Consider the following 18,918-nt stretch of genomic DNA (forward strand, 5'->3'; position numbering starts at 1 on the left):
CTGCTCAGATACAGTGCTGGGGAAAACGGTCCAGTACCTAAGGAAAACACCCGCGGGCGGGCGGGCGAGCGCGAGCGGCAGTCGCACCCGTGTGGAGGAGAGGTTGCTGACAGATCGAGGCGGGCTGAGTGCGCGAGCGGCCGGGGCGTATTCCCGCGGGTCCTCCTGTTCCCTCCCCACCTCTCCGTTCCCGAAGCCCCCGGTAGTGGGCGGGGAGGGACGGGGGAGTCGTGGAAACTTCGCCCACCGCGCGCGGTCGCCGCAGTGCTGGCCGCGGGCTGGTGGCCGGCAGGCGGTGGCAGCAGCCTCACCGAACAGCTGAAACCCTAGACGGTTTTTTAACTGCGCCGGGCTGCTCGCGGTGCCTATTAAACATCTTCCTGGCTGGGTGTCATTTTCTTGCTTCTCCTTTTGTATTCTGATCTGTGCATAGATCTGCTGCTGAAATCTAGAACACCAGCGCGAAAACAGATTTGAAGACAATGAATGCAAATCTGTGCTCAAAGACCATCTGCCGTGGAGGAGACAATCAGCTGTTCGTAGTTCGAGCGATTGCGCCCGAGTCTCCCGGTATCATTACGGGGAGGGCATTTGCGAGCGCCTGGACTGCGTTCAGGGCACTTTCTCCCCTCTTGGGTCTCATATTTGAGAGACCAGATCCCTTAGGTGTAGGTGAGCGCTCGCAAATGAACTGCTAGAGTTTACCGCTAGAGGACACAGCTCCTTGCAACTGGTTTGCCTAGGCTGACAGGAAGCTTGCACTTCAAGAAAACTCGGCTCTCTCGAGAAAGGGACCGGTGCGCGCCTCCACCTCCCCAAGGGACAAACCGCGGCACCACGCTGCGTGCGCGGGATTGCGACTAGGAAGTGCTGGTCCGAACTGCGGAGATTGGCTTGAAAACGGATAGGGGGTTAGGGAGTTTGAGGGGCGGGTGCACGGACCGTCTCTGCATAGGCCCCGGGATCCAGGGCCTGGGGTCATTGATTTGGGGGAAGGTAAAGAAGGTAAATCCCCCGCCTCTGGGTTGTGTTGACTGTGGTACCCGGACCCCAGAGCTCTGGCTTGGCCCTCCCTGTTGGACTAGAAGGGGCGGGAGAGCCATACAGGGCGATTGGGAAATGGCTCGGGCTGCTAGTAAAAGCCAAGTAAGACAGGAGTGTCCAAAGGAAGAAGGGGGTGGGGAGGGAAATTTGTAGGGATGAGATTCACTGCCCTGTTTCAACTCGGCAATTCTCTGTTACATGCAGGTTTTACGGAGAATTTCGGTCCCAGCAAAAACTGATCACCTGGAGTCTTCTACGGTCTCTTTATAAATCTCTCCGAACCTCAAGCAACTCCCCTCCAACCCCTTCGTCTGGGGTCTGCGCCCAGCGGGGCCAAAGCCTTGAGTTCCTTGGCAGAGAGTGTGGAACAGCCGTGAGCCCTTCAAGACATGCCTATGAGCCCGGTGATTTTTTTTTTCAAGGGGGCTTTGATCAGCTGTACCTCCACGTTGCCCCGGAAAGGTGCGCAGGGCACCCGGAGAGGCCTCTGGTCAGCAGCGGGCCTGGGCCAAGCCCCAACAGTTTACCCCTCAGGCTCAGGTTGGCTGGGGTTAAAGGGCAAAGTCAGGGTCGAGGGCACCAGCTTTTCTCGGCGGTAACAGCTGCCACCCAAATTATGCCGCCTCAGGAAGCGAGTGAATTGTTCCTTTCTCCCAGCTCCCTGCTGCCCGCCCCAAAACAGACGGGGCCGCGCTCGGCGGGCGCCCCTCCTCCCAGCCAACCCCCCGAGACGCGCTCAGGGGCCTCGGTGCCCCGCTGGGAGGCAATTTGGGGGAGCCGTGGTCCCGAACTTTGACAGAGTGGGGCCTCCCCACTACTTGCCGGCTGCGCTAAGGGCGCCCCCCGCGGCAGTGCTGCTGGGAGCTCCAGGGATGGCTGTGTGGCTCGCTGCGGGCGTTGAAGTTCCCTGTTGGCCAGGCTGAAGTGCCTGCGCGAGTGTGAGGGGACAAGGACTGCCTTGGGCCCAGCGTGGCGGCGTTTCGGCCAACCCAGTTGGGGTTAATTGCGTCTGTATAGGTTTTGGGTAGGAATGCTCGCAGAGTCCGCCACCCGCGCGAAACATGCGTTGGTTGGGGGAATGAGCAGCGGCGGCTGCGCCTGGAGGGTTGCTCCCACCTCTGTCGCCTCCAGCTACCCCCAAACAAACCTCCTTTTCGATCTCGTGCAACACAAAACCTGCCCCGAGCTGTGCGGGGGCCTGGCAAGCGCAGCTGCGGCCCCGGGAAGCCCAATCCCGCGGGGCTGCGGAGCCCACGCGCTTCTCAGGCTCCGGCCAACTAGCTCGGTTCTGCCTCTAGCCCGGGTCAAGAAAAATCCAAAATGAACACTATGATTAAAATTATTCACAATCTATTTATACAAAACTGGGGGTGTCTGTCTTTTACGCTGTCCCCTTCTTCATTTACCCTTCCCAAATGACCCGCACCCCCGTTTTTTTCATGTTTCCGTTTCACGTCTGCAACCCAGTGCGATATGTTCGATTTCCTCTTAATTGGTTTTAAGCCCCTTTGCCCAATCTCGTCCGGTCCAGTCATCTGGGCGCCAAGTCTCTCCTCCCGATCAGAGGTTCGGAAATTTTACTTAGAAACTGCTCTCCTGGCGGTGTTCCTGTCCGGCAGGACACTGGGGTGAATTCAGAGATGTCAGAACACACCCCTAAATACGACCTTCACCCCCTCTTCCAGACACACACCCCCTGCGCCAAAGCACAGAGCCAGACAGTAGCCGGGGAATTCGATTCACAGGGAGAGCCAGTCTGGGTTTTATAAATGGAAAAAGTGGCTGTCCCCCTGGCCTGTCTTCGAACGTGAATTTTACAATTTTGGGTTTTTTATTTTTTAAGCTGGAACCTTTACTATTTGTCCGACTACAAAGAAATAGCTTTACTTGGCATATCAGAGACCTGCCGAATATTTAACTCACAATTCTTTATGAAATGCTTTTTTTAAATATCGAACTTCATTAACTCTCACACCAAATTGCAACTTTGGCATTTTCTTCCGGAAACTAGATTTGTATGTTCTATAAATGCAAATTCCCTAGAGAGGGTGGGAGAAAAGAAACTAATCATAAATGCACGACAAATATCTCAGGGGGACTCCGCCGTCAATACCAAACAGCTCCCTTATAGGACAATTTGGGTAAGAAGTGGATTCGCTTCTTTTGTTTTCGCATAGTGAAGGAGATTCAGCGGGAACAGCCGCAGAAATACTGAGTCGTGGAGGAACGTTTTAGAGACACTTGATGTTGGTTGTATCCAGGCCAGTCGGGGCACTGCAGTAAGTTTACCCAAAATAGACTGGAGGAGCCAGATTCACCGCTACCCTAACACTTGGCAACTCCAGAAAGTCTTCCTCCTCGTCTTCCTCTCCTCTGCTCCTCCTCCCCCTAGTATTCTCCTTCAGAAATATCCCTCTTTCCCATCTCCTTATTCCGGGTGCAGAACGAGCGAGGAAGCAAAGCGGAAAGGTCAAGAGAACAAATTCTCGCAGCAGCAGCTTGGGGAGCGTGGGTGACCACGCGGAAATAGAGGCCCGGGAGGTGTGCGTGCTGCGGGACAGGCTGTCTGGATAGAGAAGTGATTGATAGCTTCCACGGGAACCTGGGGACCCGATTTCCCAGGTGGGAGGGGTGACTTTCACGTGAAGCCCCGGCTGGGGGCCGTGCTGGGGTAAATCGGCTGGCCGGTTGCAGCCCCTTTCAGGGAACTGTGCACGAAGGCGGTGGCATCTCTCATCACTATTTACCGTGCAGCGATCGGGGCAAGTTGACCTGCATTAAAAGGCCTAATCATGCTGGTCTCCGTGAAACGGAAGACCAAAAGGAAGGTACTAACGATCAGAGGCAGGACTTGCCCAGGCCCTTTCTCGCCCTTAAACTTCACAGCAACACTTCCAGTGGAATTTATTGATTTGCTTGCCCCCATTTTACAGATGAACAAAATGAGGGTGGGAGATGACAAGTGGCATCCCAGCTGCTAAATGGGGAATAAGGATCCTCCCCGATCTTCCACTTCTAATACTCAACAATAGGGTGCAACAGAAGGCCTTCAGAAAGAAGAAGTTAAATATGACTTTTTTTCTTTTTTCTTTTTTTTCCGGCTTCTTAGCTCAGTGATAACCGAAGAGCTACTCTGAAATGCCCCCCTTTTCCTGGTGGTGCCCGCCAGCCGGCAGGGGAAAGCCCGAGGGACCTCCCAGCTCCTTCCCGGATCGCGGCGGAGGTGTGAGCGATGTGTTGATTATTCATATTTTTACCGAGCGCACACTCTGCTGCGGCCGGCGCCGCCACATTTCACACGTACACTGACGTACGCACATGCACAAGCACTCACCCGGCCCCGCACGCACGCAGCGCCCCGCGGGCCCGGGGCCCTCGGATAAGGGAGGGGTGACAAAAGTCTCCCGCTCACTGCTGCCCCCCCCCCAACCCGGCTGCCTTTTCCTCCAGGCCCCCACAAACACACCCTTGGCTTTCAGATCCAACTTTCTTCCTCATAATATACTAGTCACCGCGACTCCCGCCTCCCGGATTTGAGGATGGGGGAGACTTTGGCGGCAGGGGTCAGCTGCAAATATGGCACCATCTAGAATTTCATTCCATTTAGCACTAGGCAACCTCCTCCTCCAACACACACACGCACTTGCACACCACCATCACGATCACCTCCACCTACACTGGCAAACCTCACTCAGGTGGCAAGAGAGAAAATCCAGGAAAGTCACTTGCATAGAGTGCACTGATTTCAAGAAGTCTTTGACGGTGCAAACTGGACTTCTAATCATGGGATCTCCCCAAACACAGCCCAAGGCCTAGAAATTCCATTTCTGGCTCACGGAACCCTCCACCCCCACCCCCTCACCTGCCGGGAGCCGGGCAATCATTTCGGGGCACCAGTGGGTCCAGGGCACACGGGACATGGCACCCACGGAAACCCTCAGAGCCAGCTGGGAAAACAGAGATCGCTCTCCTGGCCGGGCATCTCCGTACCACCCTCGAAGGGGGACACAACTTCCACTTACTCTTTTCTCCCAGAGGAGAGCAGACGGGGGTCACAGGGCTTGGGGGTCACTGCGTTCAGACAGTCACCCCGCGCGGTAAGTGCTTACAGCAACATTTATAGGGCAATGCTGCCCTCGCTGCGTAGGGGTCGCTGGACTAAATGCCCAGAAACCCTCACAACCCGTGAGGTCCACTTTCCGTGGATCTGAACCCGGGCAAGTTCGGTCGTTTCTGTTGTCCTCACTCGAAGGAGAAACTTTGGTGTCCGCAGACCCAGGTTAGAGGCTGGCATTTACTAATAAGGTCTCTGGCATTTGTTGTTACTCCTCTGAACCTCAGTTTCCTAGCCAGTTAAATGGGAATGTTATTCCTCTGAATTTCAGCTCCCTTACTGGTAAAATGGGGCTATTTATTCCTCAGAACTTTGCTTGCCTTACGGATAAGGCAGCTTAGGTGAAAGTATCTGGCACGCAGTAGGTGTTCAATAAACGCTTGCTTTCCTTCAGCATCTGCAGGTGTAAGATGAGGATGATCACATCTGCTTATGGAATTCACTGGGTCCTGAGTCTCCTATGGGGATGGGTTTCCTTTCCCCCGACCTATGCGCTCCTGAGGCAGGGATTCTGACTCGCTTGTCCTTGCAGCTCCTTTGCCTGGCACAGGGACTGGATCGCTCAGTGGGTGCTAAGCTTTTTGTTTGTTCCGCATAAAGTTGTATGTGAGGAAAGCGGTTTGGAAGCTGTTTGGTGCGCGCGGGCGTCAGAGGGCACCGTAGGTCACTGAGTGGGGTCTCACCCAGGGAGGGAATGCGACTTCATTCCTAGGAGGCTGTGCTGGGGGCTCCGCACTGCCCGCGGCAGCGGGTAGGGCGCACCCCGAATGTAAGCGCGGTTCGCTGCGTGGCCGCGTGCTGGGATGGATCGCGGAACTCGCTAGATAATTGAAGAAGATCTCGAGGAGCTCTGGAATGGATCTTCGGTTTCTATCTAGACAAACCCCCGTCGATGAGTGGTTCACAGAGAGCTTGGGGAGCCCCTCCCCGCCCTGCGCCCTCAGGAAGAGACGCGGCTCGCCTGACACTACTGGTCTCTGTCTCCCGAGAGCCAGAGCCGAGCTCCCCGAGTGGTCCTTTCCAGAGCCCGCATTAAACGAAGCTGGGAGGGAGGCAAGCTGACGGGCGGAAGAACTGAGACAGTGTCAGCCAGGAGGTGGCTGACTGGAGGCTGCGGGGTGCGGCAGTGGTCGCGGGGGGAGGGGGGAGGCGGTGTTAAGGGGTGAGGTTCCAAACTTTTCCATTCCACAGAACTAGAAGCTCTTTTAAAACTTGCAGCATCTTTTATGCAAAGGCAATGCATGTTTATTGCAGAAAAATAAATACAAATAAAAACAAAAGAAATTTGTAACCGCCTCCAATGGCATCAACATAAATAACTGTTGATACCATTTGGATGGGTTTTCTCCCTTTATTTTACGCATATTTCTATATACAGTACTCTAAATAGGAGCATAGACTATATGCTGATTTGTAACCTGTTGGCTCACTTAATATAGCATATTTTCCTATGCCATTAAATATTTTTCTACAGTAACATTTAATATTTGCATAGTATTTCCCTATCCATACCATAAATTGTTTGACCAGTCTATTGGATTGGACATTTAAGTTGCTCTTAATTCTTCACTATTATAAACAATACTATGATGAACATCTTTGTAGCTTAGTTTTTCAATAACTATGATTCTTTCCTTAAGATAAAGTCCTAGAAGTAAAATTGCAAAATCAAAGGCTTTGCATGTTTTTACACCTTAATACAGATTGACAATTTGGCCTCTTGAAAGACTAAATGTACACTTTTGCCAGCAATACCTGAGATTACCCCTTCTGCCCTCACCCCTCAACCTTCTGAATCTTTGAAGTTATAGTCTTATTTTTAAAATTTCCCAGTTTGATAGATTGGAAATGTCCTTTAGTATTTGTATTTTATTTATATTTAGTGAATTTCCAGTAAGGGGAAATTGTTTTTCATACACTTTTTGGCCAGTGTACATCTTTGGGGAGTTAAATATTATTTTATTAAGGGCGTTGAATTTTAATTTATCATATATGTTGAAAATATTTTTTCCATCTTTGCTTGCTGGTAATTTTATTTATAATTTTTTGGTGGCAGAAATACAGATGTATTTTAGTTACAATGTTTTCGTCTGCAAGTACCAAAATAAGCGACTAACAGCAATTTAAGCAATAAAATCATTTAATTATCTCACATACCAAGAAGCCGGGAGGTAGATGGCCCCAAGTTAGGTTGCCACAAACAACCCTGGTTCATTTGCTTTGCATGTTGAGTTTCAATCTCACCGTTACTGCCTCCTAGTGGCGGATACAGCAGCAATAGTGGCGCACATTCAAGGCAGGAAGCAAGAGGAACAGAGCCACCAGCAGGTTTGGCCCAGTGGATTGCAAAGTAGAAGCTTTTCCAGAAACAGCCCTTATGCCTCCTTTGCCATAACTGAGTCACGTGGCCATCCATAGTTAGACGTTTATCTGGGAAAGCAAGTGCCTCCATTGTGAAGCACTTCAGGGTGGGTTGAGAATGGCAGTTGGATTAGGCAGCTAGACAAGCCCCCCTCCCCACACACTCCCCCCTTTTTTTTGACAGAGTCTTGCTCTGTCACCCAGGCTGGAGTGCAGTGTCGCCATCTCGACTCACTGCAACCTCCACCTCCGGGTTCAAGCGATTCTCCTGCCTCAGCCTCCTGAGTAGCTGGGATTATAGGCGTGTGCCACCATGCCTGGCTAATTTTTGCATTTTTTCAGTAGAGATGAGGTTTCACCGTGTTGGCCAGGCTGGTCTTGAACTCCTGACCTCAAGTGATCCGCTCGCCTCAGCCTCCCAAAGTGCTGGAATTACAGGCATGAGCCACTGCGCCTGGCCTTAGACAAGCCCATTTTATTTTATGTCCTGCAATAGGTCTTTAACTTGTGTGTAATTAACTTCACCCATGTTTTTCTTTATAATATCTTTTGTGTATAATTAAAAATAAAATTTAGCACCTGTTATGTACTCATAATTAAAAATAAAATTTTTTAAAGCATAATATGTTCATTTTGTGTTGTTTACAGGTAATCTTTCCCCATTCCAAGATAAATTAAATATTGATGTATATTTTCTTATTTCTCTATTTTCATTAAAAATTTTGCCCTAAGTAAATAGATTTGTTCATTATGGTCTTGGTTCCCTTTTCAACAATAAAGACTAAGTTTTAGAAGGCTAATTTAAATAGAAGATTAGCTACAGATACTGAAATATCAAAATCTTTCTTTTTTTTTTTTTTTTTGAGACATGTTCTTGTTCTGTTGCCAACCTCGGCTCACTGCGGCCTCCACCTCCCAGGTTCAAGCAATTCTCGTGCTTCAGCCTCCTGAACGACTGGGATTACAGGCATGTGCCACCACCCAGCTGATTTTTTTTTATTTTTAGTAGAAACACTGGGTTTCACCATTTTGGCCAGGCTGGTCTTGAACTCCTGGCCTCAAGTGATCCGCTCGCCTACCAAAGTGCTGGGATTACAGGCATGAGCCACCACACCCCGCCCATTTTATTCAAAATATTTTGATGTTTATTTATCAACTATAGTCCATCTGGAATTTATTTCCATTTATATTAAGAGGTGGAAATCAAATTTCTGTCACTAAAGTCTTAATTGTACCAATAGCATTTATTAAATAATCCTTAATTTCTCCCAAAATGTGAAACATTGGTATGTGTATATATATATGTATACATATACACATGTACGTATATATATGTGTGTATATATATATATACGTATATATACTTACGTACGTATATATACATATGTATGTATATATGGAGAGAGAGAGATTTTAAAATTAGAACTGGAAATTTATGACATTTAGAAACTAGAAAAACCACATGCTTTTTAGTTTATGCATTTTATTTTATGTTCTGCAGTAAACCTTGTAGTATTGGCTGGTCTTGGTGGCTGATGTCTGTAATCCTAGCACTTTGGGAGGTCAAATGCAGGAGGATTGCTTGAGCCCAGGAGTTCAAGACCAGCCAGGACAACATCGTGAAAGCATGTCTCAAATAAAAAAAAATAAATAAATTTTAAAAAAACCCTGTAGTTTATTCTTATAGGTCCACCACAAATTTTGTTTGAATTATTCCTAGGTAGTTTGTATTTTTTTTCTATTGTAGTTCCTGATTATTGCTGAAATATGGGGAACTTGTTCATTTATTACACACAGAGACATCTTTCTTAGCTCTTATTAGTTGTCCTAGTTTCTTAATTGATTCAGTTAGACTTTCCAAGTAGACAATTCTATCACCTACTTAATGATAATTTGGTCTTTTTCTTTCTAGTAAAGTAAACCTGATTTATTTTGGCTGTTTAGTTTACCTGTTTAGTTTACCTGTTTAGTTTCATTGTATTAGAATACAATGGCGAAGAGTAGAAGTATCAGAGATACACTTTATATTGTGTCTGAATATTATGGATATTTTTATAATGTGTTATTAAGTTGATGATTGGTGTCTGATTTTATAAAGTACAGATTTATCTCAGGTTACTGAGAACTTTGATTATAAATAGATGTTGAATTGTATCAAATATATTGTTAGCACTTATTAGGGTGATTATAGACTTTTCCTCATCTTTCTATTATTGTTATTAATATATTTACTAATAATGACATATTTTTGAATTTCTATAGTAAACTCAACATGGTCATTTAATCATTTATGCATCCATTACAAATTTATCAGACACTCACCTTACCAGGGACACCATGGTAAACGACACCAAGTCCACACCTCTGAGAAATTTATATTCCAGGAAAAAGATGATGATTGATTTGCAATTTTCTCATGTTAATTCTGTCTTTGCAGGTGTGTTGTGTATTTACTCACCTGACATCCATCATTTATTCTCACCTCCTCTTCTGTGCCTTTCTGTCCTGGAGATTTACTTCTTTGGTGTTCTGTGGATCATTTTAGAAGGCCCTGCTTGAAGTTTGCCTCTCCAACTCTTCCAACAATTTTACAAACTCCACACCCCCTTTTTTAAATCTCTTTTTCTATGATGTTTGGAAGATTTTCTATTTCTTATGCCGAACTCCAACTAGCACATCAGATTTTGGTATCAGGGTTATACAAGCTCTGTAAAAATAATTTCTATGATTTTTTAAATATACAAGTTTAGTTTAAATAGCATAGGATCTATATTTTCTTTAAATTAACAGAACTTGGCCAGGCACAGTGGCTCACACCTGTAATCCTAGCACTTTGGGAAGCCGAGATGGGAGGATCACTTGAGACCAAGAGTTCGAGACCAGCCTGGTCAACATAGCAAGAACCCCCCACCATCTCTATTAAAAAAAAATTAACAAAACTTTCCCATAAAGGCTTTGATAAATTATCTAATTTATTTGATGGTTAATGATTTATTCAGGTTTTCTATCGCTTACTGAGTATATTTGGATAATTTTTATTCTCATATAAAATAATCTACATCATTAATATTTTTAAATACATTACCATAGAGCTGTACCTTGTATTCTGCTATAACTTTAATTTTCTGGATCTGAAACAATTTTTTCCCATTGCCAGAGTTGAATATTTTCATTTTGCATCCTGTTTTATTTATTTATTTTTAATACTTTAAGTTGTGGGTTATATGTGCAAAACGTGCAGTTTTGTTACATAGGTATACATGTGCCGTGGTGGTTTGCTGCACCCATCAACCCATCACCTACATTAGGTATTTCTCCTAACGTTATCCCTCCCCTAGCCCCCCCACCCCCTGATGGACTTGGAACCAACCTAAATGTCCTGTTTTATTTTTATTCCTCCAGACTTTTCTAATTTATACTCCCATCAACAGGGCGCCAGAAACTTGGTATTATCTGACTTTCTAATTTTGGCAAATCTGATGGGTATAAAGATATATCTTGCTGTTGTTTTAATGTGCATTTCTTTGCTTGCTGGTGAAGTTGAGCATCTCTTCAAACGTTTTTTAACCATCTGGATCCCCCCACCAATTAACCACTTATTGATAGCATTTTTCCACTGGATTTTCAGCCTTGGAGATGGTTGTTGCTGCTGCTTCTGCTGCTGTTGATGTTGATGATTGGCAGAAGGATTTTATATGTTTAGATGTTAATTGTCAGTTTTAGATGTTACAGATATTATCTCTTAATCTGTCATTTGTCTATAACTTGGTCAGTGTTGTCCTCTGCTGATTAGCAATGCTTTATTTTTATCTGGTCAATTCCGTCCACTTTTGTGCTTTGGAGTCTTACTTAAGAAGTCTTTCTACACCTCAAAATTACACAAAAAAACCAACGCTTCTAATTTCATCTTTTACATCCACATGTTTAATCTCATGCATATGAGATTAACTTGTGACATTGTCTAAAATAGTGGTCCAGATTCTGTTTTCTCCATTAAACGAGCTATAACTGAACTATTATACCACCAAATGCCTTGCAGCATGGCAAGAAAGAAAATTGTCCCAAATATGGTCTGGGACACAATTTTCTTTATGTATGTGATATAATTTATAATTCCTTCTGGGAAATAATTAGCATCCTTGTGTGATTTTCTGGTAGACTTTATTGAGCTCAAGAGCATCTTCTGAGAAGCTATCAGTCTTGAGAAGAGTCTGATAACATTAACTGGCACTGCCTTATTGTATTTTTCTACAACCTCTTCTTCAAAGAAAAAAATCTGCAATGGCTGGCTCAGGACCTTCTTTCCCCAGGGCAAATCTGAAATAAAGCTTTGACATGAGCCTGTAATAATTTTTTCAGAAAGGGTGCTTTAACAACAGCCTACATAGTCTTCACCTCTTCTAGATAGAACTGAAGACTGTATGGATGAACCCTCCCCTCCATCCACTCACGCCTGTAATATGTCTTAGAGAAATTCCTTAAAGTTTATTATATGAGAATAGCACCTCTGTCTAGTTTCCAGCAATAATGGGCTTTTAAAAATTATATTTCTCAGTATTTGAGAAGTTTCTTGGACATGACATGTGGATATTATCATTTTTTACAACAATATCACTGCCTCCACTACAGTTCTGTTTGGTAAAACTTCCCGAGAATTGTTTAGAATCTTTAAGTGTTAATTTCCAGTATTTTTACTCTCATTGAAATGACAATTTAAGTTGTTTAAAGTGTTATTTTCCCAGTAATTCTACAATGGTTCATAAAATTGATCTCTCTCTTTAAACTGCCAATTCTCTTTCTACGTCTAAGGACTTTGCATATTCAGTGCTCTTCCTACAGAGGGGAGTGAATTTGAATATTTGGGGTGAGCTACTTAACATCAGCATGCTTCACTGTTTTCATGTATAAAACATAATGATGATATATTTTAGAAATTTTTTATTGTTTTTCAGGTAATGGGAGTTGAGACTGAGTCCCAGATGGATTTTTATTCAGATCCTCCAGGCCTCAATGAAAAAAGAATCAGAAGCTTTAGGTTATTGTGCATTTTACTTTTCTAGATTTAAGCTCCAATGGGCTATGGAGAACAGGAAGACAGCTACAACTACCAGCAGCCATACCAGGGAGCTTCATCTTCATGTCGGAGGGTTTTGTTTTTTTTTTTTGAGATGGAGTCTCTGTCGCCCAAAGTGGAGTGCAGTGGCTCAATCTCTACTCACTGCAACCTCTGCCTCTCAGGTTCAAGTGATTCTCATGCCTTAGCCTCCCGAGTAGCTGGGACTACAGGTGTGTACCACCATGCCCAGCTAATTTTTGTATTTTTAGTAGAGACAGGGTGTCACCATGTTAGCCAGGCTGGTCTAGGACTCCTGACCTCAGGTGATCCACCCGCCTCAGCCTCCCAAAGTGCTGGGATTACGGGCATGAGCCACCATGCCCAGCCCATGTCTGAGAGTTTTATCTTTATATTTCTTAGGACAACCTAATGTTAACTGCAACAGTGATATTTTATTTAGGGTTCCTCTGCCCTCCTTAGGGTCAATCTCTGTAGCACCCATACCGTGTTTAGGATACATCCCAAACAGATAATATTATGTGTGTCAGAGTAGGCCCTCACCCTGAGCCTCTCCCTGTGCCCAGTGCACAGCTGGGAGGCACAGGTAGAACTCAGCTCCCCATGCCATCTCCAGGTCCGTCTGCTCTGAGTTAGGGCATGCTGGTGGAGTGACTCCCACTGGTCCCTGGGTAGCTTCTCATCTGTAGAAAATGCATGAAATGAAGCAAAGGAAACACCTGTCTAGGCAGACCCTCCCCTTCATTCATTCGTGCCTGTAATATGTCTTGGAGAAATTGCTTGAAGTTTATGATTTGAGAATGGCACCTTTCTCTAGTTTCCAGCAATAATGGGCTTTTAGAAATTATACTCTTTTGGCAATTTCAACAGGAATTTCCAGCATGGTCTCAGAGGATTGGAATCTCGTATTCAACTCTGTATTCCCAGCACCTAGTAAAATGTAGTAAGTATAAAGAATACATCTGTGATGAAAAGATGAATTAGTAGGATGGTCACATAATTTATAGTCTAAATCAGGATCCTTTTGAGAATGAAAGGAGATATTGGCCAGGTGGGTCAACAGAGTAACAGAAGTAAAACAGGACATGTGAAAACATATCCAGAAAACCAGGATATGTGATCACCCTATGCATAGGGAAACAGAGAAGAAAGAGAAGTGATGGGGTGAAAGAATGATAGAGAAAAAATATGCCTCAGCTGGGCACAGTGGCTCACGCCTGTAACCACAGCATTTCGGGAGGCCGAGGTGGGTGGATCACTTGAGGTCAGGAATTCAAGACCAATCAGGCCCACATGGTGAAACCCTGTCTCTACTAAAAATACAAAAATTAGCTGGGCATGGTGGTGCACACCTGTAATCCCAGCTACTCGGGAGACTGAGGCAGGAGAATTGCTTGACCCTAGGAGGTGGAGGTTGCAGTGATCCGAGATCACACTACTGCACTCCAGCCTGGACAACAGAGCGAGACTGTGTCTCAAAAATAAAAATAAAAGAATAATAACAATATGCCTGGATTCCCTGGGAAACCAACTCAGAGCCACAGACTGGCATACAGGAAGTTTACTGTGGACTGCTCTTGTCAACAGTAAATAAGAGGGAATGAGAGAAGTCAGGTTGGGCAGAGGAAGAAGTTAACTGTGATGGGCCAGAGAAAACTGAAATGGGGATGGACCTGCAGTGAAATTCCAAATCAAGGCAAGAAGCCTAGGCCTTTGTACTCTTGCATCAACTGGTCACAGGATGTGAGCTGACCAGGAGAAGGCAGCTTAACCCTGGGTGAGGCACCCTCCTTCCATGGAGGTCAGTTCCCTCCTAGGGAGGCAGCTGCAGACCTTCAACAGCCAACACACCCAGCACCTGGAGCAATGAGTGCTAGGGTCCCAAAGGAGCATTGGGAGGGCCTACTAAAGTATCCACTACAGTCCACCCCTTGTGCTGCTCAATTACCTCTCTCATGGAGCAAGTTCCCCCCAATTCTGGGATTCAGAATGGTCTCCTTTTCAAGGCAAACACAGAAAGAAGAGGAATGAGTCAAACGATAGGCCTGCTGCTATGGCTGGTCTCAAGGCAACAACTGACACACATCATCTCCCTCCATTCTAGGCTCCCTCCACCCTCAAATAACATTTCTAATCCCATCACTTTGGGAGGCCGAGGCAGGTGGATCACTTGAGGTCAGGAGTTTGAGACCAGCCTGACCATGGTGAAACCCCATTTCTACTAAAAATACAAAATTAGCCAGACATGGTGGCACATGCTTGTAATCTCAGCTTCTTGGGAGGCTGAGGCAGGAGAATCACTTGAACCTGGGAGGCAGAGATTGCAATGAGCCGAGATTGCACCATTGCACTCTAGTCTCGGCAACAAGAGCAAAACTCCGTCTCAAAAAAAAAAAAGAAAAAAAATTTCTGCAGGTCAGAGCACCCACTTACCTGGTGAGTGACTTAGAATGTCATCCATGAGAAGTTTGAGTCTTTGGAGACCATGCTCTCAGACTGTGGCTGCTGCACTTTTCCAGTTGCCATCAGAATTGGGCAGGGAGGTACCAAGAAATCACCCCCATTTATCACCTGGGAGCCAATACATTTCTCCTTCTCCATTACATAACAGCAAACCCACCTGCTCCCAGTGATCAGGGGCAACCATCCAGGTCAGGATGATGACACCTTTATTTGGCTGGTGGTCTCTTAGCACAAGAAGCCTAGAATAGTCTCACAGTAGCAATAGCTTAAAGTTTAAAGGGATTCTTGCTATGTCTCTTGGTGGAAGTATTTCCTTCTCTAGAAACCAGGACCTCTAGGCCCACCTAGAGTTTCAGAGAAAAGAAGCTTAAGTTCCTCACAGGGGTCACTGGGAATGAAGACCATGGGGCCACTCCTGCTTCCATGCCATGTTTTCCAGCCCCATGTGTTCTATCTATTGGGAACGTAGCACCACATAATGGTCATTGATTAGAGGGCATACTGAGTCCTGGAGGATGGCACCTTAATCACTCTATAAGGCCAGCAGCTCTGGATGGTGGAATATGCAACAGGGCCAGTGGGTTCCATGCTCAGGCACCCACTGCCATGCCTACTTTATTGGAAAGTAAGTCCCTGGTCAGATGTGATGTTTTGCAGGATCCTGTGTTGGCAGATCAATACTCTGTAAACAATCAGAGAGCTGTGCTGGCTTTAGTAGTACAGGAAGGAAAGGCAAATGCATACCCCAATTATGTGTTCCTTCTAGTCAAGATGAATCACTGGCCATTTTCTACCAAGTGGCAGTTTGGTCTGCTTGAGGGCTGCTGCTGTACTGGAGGCTCAGTGTGGGTGTCTGTTGCTGACAGGTGGGACATCCGGCAGTGGCAGTGGCTAGGTCAACCTTCATGAGTGGACACTTATACTATTGGGCCCATGCATCTCTTCCACAATGGCCACACAGTTCATGCACCCATTGTGTAAGCCCTGTGGGGGCTGAATACAGAAGCTGGTTGATGACAACTGGCTGAGTCGTCACATCTGCTTGGTTGTTCAGTGCCTCTTTCCAGGAAGATTTTCTCAGGTGTGCATTCACGTGTGATCCAGGGATCTTCACCTTTCATACCCACTCCATTAGGTCCAACCACAGGCCTCTTTCCCAGCACTCTTTGTTCTCAATCTTTCTCCTCCCAAGTTTCTGAGAAACCAGCCAGTTCCTTCTGCCTACGAGTCCATATATATTCTTTTTTTTTTTTTTTTTTTTTTTTTTTTTTTTTTTTTGAGACGGAGTCTTGCTTGGTTGCCCAGGCTGGAGTGCAGTGGCGCGATCTTGGCTCACTGAAAGCTCTGCCTCCCGGGTTCACACCATTCTCCTGCCTCAGCCTCCCGAGTAGCTGGGACTACAGGTGCCGCCACCATGCCCAGCTAATTTTTTTGTATTTTTAGTAGAGACAGGGTTTCACCGTGTTAGCCAGGATGGTCTCGATCTCCTGACCTCTTGATCCACCTGCCTTGGCCTCCCAAAGTGCTGGGATTACAGGCGTGAGCCACCGTGCCCGGCCTATTCTTTTAAGGACCTCCTTTTTTCTACACACGAAATGGATACCCAGGTGCACTGCTCACAGCATTTTCTGTTGAGAGGATTTCTCCTGCCAGTCATTTAGGGCCAACCCTGAGTGGGGCTGTAAGGAAGCTGTAGTCCATTTTTGGCTTGTACCACATGCCATGCTGATCCATCTGTGAGCCACACCTGGCCTTTTTCCTCCCCAATCAACTTGTCATAAGGAATCACCCAACCTCATGCAGCCAGAGGCATGAGTTCAGGAGAGGCAATGATACAAAAACAGTGGTGAGTTCAGTGGAGGTTTGGAGATTTGGGCCATTGGCCCATGCAGCTTTCTGATGCTCTGACTTTGTTTGGGCCTCCCTGGATGTACTACTTCCATCTCAAAATATGGCGCTGCGGGTCTCTCCAGATATGTGATTTGGTCTAACAGAACCAAGCTCATAACAGGCAGTCTGCCTGCAGGATCACTTCATGTGTCATCGACAGTTGCTTCGTCTCTCTAGGGTCTAGAAACTTTCTAGAAATTGTTTCTCAAACACATAATTCCCTGCTATAGATGGCATTGACCTCACTCCTAAACTCTAAGGGTCTGTATTGTGATTCTTTTATTTGAGATTCCATAAACATCATGTGGCAACTTTTGACTCCACAGACACCTCTAATTCCATAGGGTCTGTTGGATTATAAAGCCCAATTATCAGCATAGCTTGAACCTCAGCCTGGACCTGCTATAGAGCTCTTTCCAGTTCTGGGTACTCCAGAGTTACAGCTGGTGGGAGAGTGGTATTCCCCAGCGTGGAATATGCTGCTTTCAGACCTTGAGGCCCACCAGGCATTGTGCTTCCTTCTTAGTGGTAGGAGGTGCAAGATGCAATAATCTGTGCTTTACTTTGAAGATGTCCCATTGTGCTCCAGATCACTGGACCCTTAAAAACTTACCTATTGTGGCAGGTCTCTGAATCTTTGTTGGGTTTATCTCCCACCCTCTAGAACATGTGTCTCATGAAGGCCTTCAACTCACTTGCCACATCTTGTTCATCTGTCTGATGAATGTGAAGTCATTAATATAGTTGGCCAATGTGATATTTGGAGGGATGTCTAGATTGTCCAGGTCTCTTCAGCCTACATATGACAGAGAGTGAGAAACATAACCCTGGAGCACTACTGTTAATGGATATACTGCTTGTCCCATATGAATGTGAATTGTTCCTGATCCTCCTTTCTAATGGCAATGGAGAAAAGAGTATTTGCCAGATTAATAGCTACATACTAGGGCTGAGGCTATCTTAAAGTGCTCTAGCAAAGATATTATACTCTCTCCAGTGCAGCAGCTGGAAATGGGGCTACTCTTTTAGTGTGTGATTGCCCATATTCATCCCAAAGGGTGTCTGGTTTCTGTAGGAGCTGGGCTGATGCAATTACCTAGGGATGCAATGGGGACCACCATCCTTTTATCCTTTAGCTCTTTAAGGATGGCATTACTGTCTCCTCCCAACCCAGGATGTGATCTTGGTTTAGATTTGCTCTCTTGGCCAGAGGAAATGTGGGACTTCAGAGGCTGCAGTTTGGCTTTTTCCCAAGCATACATACTGCCATACCTCTACCCCACAGGCCGGGGAACCAGTGTGGGAGTTCTTCCAGCTCCTAAATATGTCCATTCTCATCAAACATCCAGAGGCAAGGGAGGTGACACCAGATGGATGATGGTGAGCCACTGTGAGCCACACCTAGGACAGAACTCCACACATTACCAGGCTCCACACATTACCAGGCCCCTCTTGCTAACAGGGGGTCCATACTGACACCTGGGGCACCCAGTCAATGCCAACTTGGAACCTGTGTCCAACAATCCTCCAAATATCTGAATTGTCACCCTTCCCCAGGGAACACTCATGTAAATGGCCATAGATCTTAGAGGACTTTGGCCATAATTATACACTTGTCAGAGTGTTGCAGGGTCTCTTCTTCTGAGGACCCTTCCTCTGCTTCAGTCAGTAGGTTCCCTTCCTCAACAGGTTCAGTCAGTAGGTCTGAAAATTGGCTCAGGTCTAGAAACTGGACAAGGAACATGACTTCCATCTGGATGGCTGCTCCCAGCCTCCAATCTCCTCTCCTTGGTTTCTGTTTATTCTACAGGTTGAACAGTACCCTTGTTGGCTACTCTTCTATCTTGGCCCTAGGGATCCCCACTGTGAATTCAGGGATTTGGAGGCTGATAAGAGACAGAGATATGACCACTAGGTGATAGTAGCTCACAATGAACTTGATTTCAGCAACACTTTGATAGGATTGTGTGCA

Source organism: Gorilla gorilla, chromosome 7 (genome assembly GCF_029281585.2).
Source record: "Gorilla gorilla gorilla isolate KB3781 chromosome 7, NHGRI_mGorGor1-v2.1_pri, whole genome shotgun sequence".
Lineage (NCBI taxonomy): Eukaryota > Metazoa > Chordata > Mammalia > Primates > Hominidae > Gorilla > Gorilla gorilla.